This window comes from Otolemur garnettii, unplaced genomic scaffold (genome assembly GCF_000181295.1).
Source record: "Otolemur garnettii isolate 467f Iridium unplaced genomic scaffold, OtoGar3 scaffold00142, whole genome shotgun sequence".
Taxonomy (NCBI): domain Eukaryota; kingdom Metazoa; phylum Chordata; class Mammalia; order Primates; family Galagidae; genus Otolemur; species Otolemur garnettii.
In genome coordinates, this window is record NW_003852537.1 from 915612 (window position 1) to 923838 (window position 8227).

The 8227-nt window shown below is 43.8% G+C and overlaps 1 protein-coding gene across 4 annotated transcripts in view; it reads right to left on the reverse strand.

Moving 5' to 3' along the window:
• The window catches only part of ZKSCAN1 (zinc finger with KRAB and SCAN domains 1), a 27167-nt gene extending 19588 nt beyond the window's left edge, over positions 1-7579 (reverse strand). Inside the window, exons 1-2 of one of the 4 annotated variants that reach the window (XM_023518612.1) lie at positions 7172-7294; positions 5981-6241 (exon numbers count right to left, since the gene is read on the reverse strand). The gene's annotated coding sequence lies outside the window, so the exon portion shown is untranslated. The other 3 variants (XM_023518613.1, XM_012810790.2, XM_023518611.1) reach the window with 3 other exon arrangements.
• Positions 7580-8227: the final 648 nt, after the last annotated feature.

Here is an 8227-nt window from a genome sequence, read left to right on the forward strand (position 1 = left end):
AAAAAAAAAAAAAAAAAAAAACACACAATAGAAATAATACAAAAGGGCCAGGTATAGTGGCTCATGCCTATAATTCTAGCACTCTGGGAGGCTAAGGCCCATGGATTGCTTGAGATCAAGAGTTCGAGAGCATTAATGTACACAGCTATGATTAAAAAAAAAAAAAAAGCCGGGAGTGGTGGGTGCCTACAGTCCCAGCTACTCAGGAGTCTGAGGCAAGAGAAACACTTGAGCCCAAGAATTTGAGGTTGCTGTGAGCTATGATACTTTGGCACTCTACCTAAGGTGACAGAGTGAGTCTCTGTCTCAAAAAAATAAAAATAAAAATACAGTATAACAATTATTTACATAGCAGTCACACTGTATCTAGGGATGACTTAAAGTATAAGAAAACCTCTGTAAGTTGACAATCCAAGGGACTGTAACAAAATTGTCAACAGATGGAGTGGTTAATATAAGGAAGTAGGCTTACTATATTGATACATACATGTGATACATGTCTGCCTATGAAAATTAGGTCAAATTAAGGAGGTGGTGAATAAGGGGAGGTGGTCAACTATGGAGGTTCCACTGTATATGGGAGAATAAGTGTAGGTTACGTGCAACTACTACCCCATTTTATATCAGAGACTTGGGCATCTGTGGATTTTGGTATGGGGGTGGTGGTAGAGTACATATCCTGAAACCAATCCCCTGTGGACACAAAGAGACAACTGTACATTCACAAGAGGCTTTCTACATACAGGTGAACAAAACCTGGGAATTAGATCATTTCTCCCATGATTCTAAACTGGTGAAGCACTATTGCAAACCGTCTTCTATGCTGGGATATATATACTTGGTTTTTCAACTTCAGATCAGCTTTAACTCTGGAGTCCTCACAGCCACAATTTTTCCATTTCCTAAACATTTTCTGCATATCTATAAGATGTACATATCTATAATATGTAAGACTGAGGGGAAAAAAAGATAAGCATGATTCTGACCTTCACACAAACCATTATAGTACAAAGCAGAATGTTCTAAGGAGGTTTCAACACAAGTGCTAGAGGAGCCCTAAGAGGTAACAAAAGGGCCAATAAGGGAGCTTCTAGGAGAGGCCTCCCTGGAGCTGGGGCATTGAGAATAGAGAGGACCACTACAGAAGAGGGCTATCTGCCTTGGGCAAGCTTCTTCTCAACTAGAGGTTAAGTAAGATTCTCTAAGCCTTTTTCGTTCTGAAAAGCAGAAACACTGCATATTTTCCTAATATGTTTCCCACCCCTACTTTCCATCACCATAATTTGGGCACTCTTATCTCCTGCCTAGACTAGCTCCACAAGCCCCATGTAGTTTCTCTAGTTCCAATTTCTCCCTTTTCCAATACACACAACAGACCAAGGTCAGCACAGTATTGCAAAAGTATGCTTCTGATCATTCCCTCCTGCCCTTCACTTACTGTGAGTGAACCCCTGATAGCATTCCAGAGCCTTTGACCACATACTCTAACCTACTTTTCCAGTCTGATTTCCCACTAATTTTTTTTAGTATTGCTTTCCTCTATTTCAGCCTATTTGGCCCACGAATGTTCCCCAAGCACAGACCATGACTCTTTATCTTCACCTCTTTGCTTCCTCACCATATCAACTTTATTGGTCAAATTTTTACTCACCCTTTAAGATGCACAAACCTCTCCGATATCCCAAAGTTCAACAAGGTTTTTTTCTTTTTCTTTTTTTTTTAGAGAGACAGAGTCTCACTTTATTGCCCTTGGTAAGGTGCTGTAGCGTCACAGCTCACAGCAACCCCCAATTCCTGGGCTTAGGCAATTCTCTTGCCTCAGCCTCCCAAGTAGCTGGACCACAGGCGCCCGCCACAATGCCGGGCTATTTCTGTTTTGTTCTAATTTGGCCAGGGCTGGGTTTGAACCTGTCACCCTCAGTATATGGGCCGGTGCCCTACCCACTGAGCCACAGGCGCCGCCCCTTAAATAATGTTTTTTCCTTTGACAACTCTTAGTACTTCTTCATTCTTATCTCATAGTATTATTTGGGTTGCAGTTTCTGTCCTACCTCCCAACTCAATTTTAAGCCCCCCAAGGACAGGGATTCTTATGTTCTTTCTAGTATCTTTGTATTCCTAAAGGACCTGGCAATTTAACTGTTAAAATGAACCATGCAAACAATTCCAGCTGCCTCTGCTATCTTCTTATGGCCTTTAGATTCGGATATTCTAATAATAACTCAATCACTCAGGTTCAAAACCTCCCTTTCTGTTTGCTTCCCTTCTCTCTCTCTTTTTTGACAGTCTCATTATGTCTCTCCCTTGGTAGAGTACTATGGTGTCACAGCTCAAGCTCACGGCAACCTCAAACTCTTGGGCTTACGTGATTCTCTTGCCTCAACCTCGCAAGTAGCTAGGATGACAGGTGCCTGCCACAACGCCTGGCTTTTTTTTTTTTTTTTTTGGAGTTGTCATTGTTGTTTTGGCTGGCTGGGGCCAGGTTCCAACCCACCAGCCCTGATGTATGTGGCCAGCTTCCTACCCACTGAGCCATGGGTGCTGCTGATTCCCTTCTCCTTATATGCATGCTCTCCAAGTACCAGAAGTAATTCTTTGCTTACATTTTTTTTTTTGATCTAATACCATTTAGTCCAGCTTTCTATCCTCCACTCTTCAGATTAATCTTCCTACAACTCTGTAGCTCTGCAATCAATACCTTCCAGTGCCTGGTCCTAATTTCCCTTCAAGCTTCACTTCCCAGCAACTCCGCCCACACCATGAACCTTCTCCATTCAGCAAAAGGAGTCTAATCAGTATTTCCTACATACCTCCTGTATTTTGACTCAATGCCTGAAATTAACTCTATTCCTGCTTCTTCAAATCCTACTTACTTCAAAACTAAGCTAAGATGGCGCTTGCCTCTTATTGCTGTTCAAGAACCCTCAAATAGGTCTAACAGTAAGAGCTGACATTTATTCAGTGTTTTACAGTATCAAGTACTATATGAAGCATTCACTTGACCACACAATTATCTTAGGAAGCCATTATCATCTAACTTAATGATGAAGGAACTGAGGTTTCCTGACATTACATAACCTACCCAAGGCTCCACAGCAAGTAAATGGTAGAGCCAGGATTTGAAATTAAGTCCATGACTCCTCAGTTCAAGTTCTTTAGCCATTATACCAAATTTATCTTGTACCCAACATGTGGAGTAAGAAGGGGCTTCTATGTACATACGGATTTTTTCTAAAATGAAGGCCTATGAAGAATGACCAGCCTAGAAAGGGCCTCATCTACCATCCGCTCTTTTCACCAGAGGGTTATTATGTGACTGAAGCCTTTCCAGGAAAAGGGAGGAGACACAGCAGGAGATATAAGGGGAGACTATCTATAACTGGAGTCCCCAATCCTTGTGCCACAGACTGGTAGTCTATGGCCTGTTGTGAACTGGGCCGCAGAACAGGACGAAAGCAGTGGGCTAAGGACTAAAGCTTCATCTTGCAGTTACATCTGCTTGCCATCAATCACATCACCACCTGAGCTTTGCCTCCTGACACATCAGTGGCGGCATTAGATTCTCATAGGAGTAGGAACCCTTCTATAACCTGTGTATGTGAGGAATCTAGGTTGCCTTTTTTTTTGAGTCAGAGTCTCAAGCTGCCACCCTGGGTAGAGTCCCATAGCATCATAGTTCACAGCAACCTCCAGCTCAGGCTCAAGTGATCTTCTTGCCTCAGTTTTTCTATTTTTAGTAGAGATGGGGTCTTGCTTTTGCTCAGGCTGGTCTTGAACTCACGAACTCAAGCAATCCACCCACCTCAGCCTCCCAGAGTGCTAGGATTATAGGTGTGAGTGAGCCACTGCACCCAGCCTAGGTTGTCCACTCTTTATGAGAATCTAATGCCTGATGATTTGAGGTGGAGCTGAGATGGTAATATTAGTGTTGGAAACAGTTGCAAATACAGATTATCATTAGCAGAGAGGTTTGACTGCACAGAGACCATAACAAACAATTGCTTTCAGATTTATGTCATACCCTCCTCAACCCTGGTCCACGAAAAAATTATTTTCCATTAAACTGGTCCCTGGTGTCAAAAAGGTTGGAGATGCTGGTCTGTAACATTACTAGGTAGATCCTTCAAACAGGATAACCAACCAGAACTAGTATGATAGCTAGCCTAGCCATCAGGAACCTCTACTTAACATGAAAATTTTATCCTGTCTCAGCTATGGAACAGGGGACTCTCTGGGTCAGTGACAATCAACAGAAAGGGACTTTTAGGAGAAGTGTGCCCAAAAGGCCAAAGACAAGGGCATGGTCACATTCCCTCTGCCTTCCACTGGGACAGGTCCCCTTCCCTACCCTCAGTATTTTTCTGCTCTTACTGTGGGCCAGAGAAGAGCCACAATAGCAACAGCAAAAGGACTGGGTTTTACTTTAAGTACTCAGATAATCTGAGCACACAATCTTCTCTCCTCCCTCTAAAGGCCCTAATAATCTCCCTGAAGCTTTCACTATGTAATTTCTCATGATGTTTCTGTAATTTGGTTTTTCTTTTTTTTTCTTTCTTTCTTTTTTTTGGAGACAGAGTCTCATTACGTTGCCCTCGGTAGAGTGCTATGGTATCATAGCTCACATCAACCTTCAACTCTTGGGCTCTTGCCTCAGCCTCCCAAGTAGCTGGGACTACAGAGGCTCACCACAATGCCCAGCTATTTTTTTTAGTTGTAGTTGTCATTGTTGTTTGGCAGGCCCGGGCTGGGCTCGAACCTGATAGCTCCACTGGCGCCCTAGCCTCTGAGCTACAGGTGTCAAGCCTGTAATTTGGTTTTTCTTTCCTTCTTCCTCAAGTAAGCTATTGTTAAAGGTGTGCTTTTTGTATTTGTTAGACCACTTAGCATGATTCCTTGCAAGCATTAGTTTTTAAAAATTGACTAAATTTACACCGTTACTGGTTTTTTGTCCATTCATTCTGTACTCAATTTTGTCCTCAAATTTGTTCCACCAGCTACTTGAAAGAGCTTCACGTTTAGTGTTAAAGCTGCCCCACCACTTACCAGTTGATGACCTTGTGGGCAAGTTAACCTATGTATCAGTTTCCTCATTTGTATAATGGGAATAAAAAACGATATTTACCTTACAGAGTTGTTGCTAGTAGTAAATGGCTTAACACATATAAGGCAATTGAAATAGTGGCATTAAGTTAGCACTAGAGAAATGTTTGAATTTTTTCCAATAATCTTAAGAGATGTACCTATACATTCCAATATTCAGCCTGTTTATAAGATTATAAACAATGGGAGAAATTCTGTAACAGTGAGAGCAGCACAGGCCACCATAACTGAATTCTAGCTTCCACAAATAAACTATGTATTCTTAGTGAGTTATTTACCTTCTCTGAGACTCAGTATTCTTATCAGGCAAGGGGTTGGGGGCAGGTTCTAAACAGTAGGAAACTACCTCTGGGGTCTGACATACCATCAACTTAAGAAAAGATTAGTCCTAGCATCCATGGATACCCTCAATTCTCACCAAGGATAAATGTAAATGATTTTCTTAGAGATAGGGCTTGAAGTTACAAGTTCAGTATATTTCAAAGGTTGTTTTCTATAGCCCAGTATTTTTTTTTCCAGCCCAGCATTTTTTCCAGGGCATGGTCTTGAAAATTTAAATAAACTGCCTCTCTATTCCCATTTTTTAACAGAGCTAGAAAATATTTTAATACAAAAAAGAAAAAAAACTATCTCAAAAGGCAGCTAGCTACCCTCCAAATATTGGTACTACCACAGAATGAAAAGGTAAGATTTAACATACCATTACTCTGTATTTAGATGCAATATAAAACAGAAAAAGTTTAAATCCTTAGATCAAATAGTATCAGCAAAAGGCTACAGTGTTAAGTAACTATCTTCCCTGTTGGTATCCTAAGATTGGTGGAAACTGCCTAAAGTAATGAACAAGAGTCTTGCATAATAATTCAGAGAGGATACCAACCTGGAGAAACATTGTGGGGCAAATCTTCATTATGGTTCTCTATGTAATAAAGCTATTTCTCCACACCTGGCCAGCATACACAGTAACAGAGCTTTGTTGGATGTGGTTACAATGAATTCTCCACAATTCAATTCAACAAGTATTTATTGACCAACCTCCAATCCGCCTAGCACTGGCCTGTACAATAAATGCTTTCTTTGGTCCCAGGCCATGTAACAGCCACTCTCCATAATGAAAGTATCTTATTGTGTATTGGAGGCACTGCAGGAAAAGGAGGGAGGAAGGGGGAAGAGTCAGGCTAAACTGCAGTTGAATTTTTCAATTACACCGACTAAATCATTTCCAAGTTGAAAGGGGCTTTGGGAAAAATCTAGTTAATTTTATCGATGACAAAACTGAAAGTTGGTGAAGTGTCTTGTCTTATCCAAGGTCACTCTGCTAATCAATCTCCTAATGGCCCAGTGCAATTTCTACAAATTTCCTTCACTCCTCACCCACTCCAAGTCAAGCAGAGTAACTACTCAGAACTGAAAAATCCACCTTATCACCCGGATAGCCCATTTTAAAATGGCCTTGAAAACATTCATAAAGCTGAAAGAGAGTGAGGTGTACATAATCTCTACTAGATCTGGTTCACTTCTTTATCCACTATGACCAGGCTTCAAGTACTCTTCAGTCACTGCTCAGTGGTGGGAGAGAGGTTAGGAAAAGCAGGTGAATCTGGAAACGTTTGCAACACCTCAAAATGTGTCCACCTCTCGGCCTTCCGCTTTTTCACCTCCAGGTCCTCAAGGACCCAGAAAAAACCTCTCACCACAATCAATGCAAATGGCGACGACTGGAGAGCAAAAAAAAAAATCAAAGAGGCATCAGTTCGCTCGCGACCCCTTTCTCGGAAACGTCAAACCGCGATGACGACACTGCAGGCGACGGCTTCTCCCTAGGTCTCCGAACACCCCAGGCCACTGTAACCCTCGCCCCCTCCCCGCCTGGACCTGGGGTGGGGCAGGGACGTCTCTCCGAGAGACAACGTTTCCTAGGGTCCGGTCCTGGGCAAGGACACCGACACTCTTCGCACTCCTGTGGGACCGCTTGAAGGGGGGCCCCGGGGCCACAGCTGCAGCTCCCACCCTCGCGCGCACACCCCTGTGGCGCCGCCCGCCCACTCCAGAAGCCGGCCCCAAGTCTCACCGTGAGCCCCGGGAGCGACCTGGGGGCGCTGGGCGAGAAAGGGGAGCTGACTCTGGGGCTCAGGCCGGCCGAAGGGCACCGCACACCGACCTAGGCCCTCCGACGCCTCGACACAGACACAATGACTCACAAAGGCCGGAAGTATGTCAGCATCTCGCCTTCCGGGACTGCGCTGCACTTCAGGGTCCTCTCTAGGAGCACAGGAGGACTTTGCCTCTCGGTTACCGAGTCACAGGGCCGGGGCCCCTGCCCTTGGGCGGTCAGTCCTTCGGCTTTGAGGTTCCAGCCCTTGTCCGCTCCCAGACGAGGGGGTGGAGGAATTCACACTTTCTCTGACACAAGCAGACTCTTAAGCTCAGACACTAGTCCATGTGAGAATTCGGTTTCTCCTGTCCTTGCCATCTCGGGCTGTTCTAGTAGTAATTACAGTCATTATCAAGCAATAATAATACTTAGTAATTGTATGTCTGTGACAGAAGAACTGAGACAAGGGTGTAGGTGAGGAAGCTAGGGATAGCTGATTTCACAAAGCTGCCATGGTGCCCTGGAGATGTACGCCCCCAAACGAGTGGGTGGTATTTTCAAATACTTGGCCTGAGCTCAAGGGACGGCTTTTCACAAGCAAGCTAGTTTAGAAGGTTGTGTGTTTTGCTCACGTGGCACATGCTATTATAGCAGTTTAAACGGAGTTGTTAGAGTAATAACAGACACTTTTGCCTTCCAGGTGCTTTCACAGCCTACCACAATTACAGCTTTCACCGTTGCCTTGCAGAGTAAGGCAGGAATAAGGATCCTACTTGTGCAAGGGTGGCCACAGGCTTTAATGGTTGTGACTTTCCTCTACTACCTCAAGTCCATGGGAGAGACTGAAGTGGTAGCTTGGTTGCATGACTTCTACTGCTTGGGAGATTTATTTTTAAAAAATGCTTGAAATTGGCTCAGCACCTGTGGCTCACGTGGCTAAGGCGCCAGCCACATACACTAAAGCTGGCGGTTCGAATCCAGCCCGGTCTGCCAAACAAAAATGATGGCTGCAACCAAAAAAAAAAAAAAAAA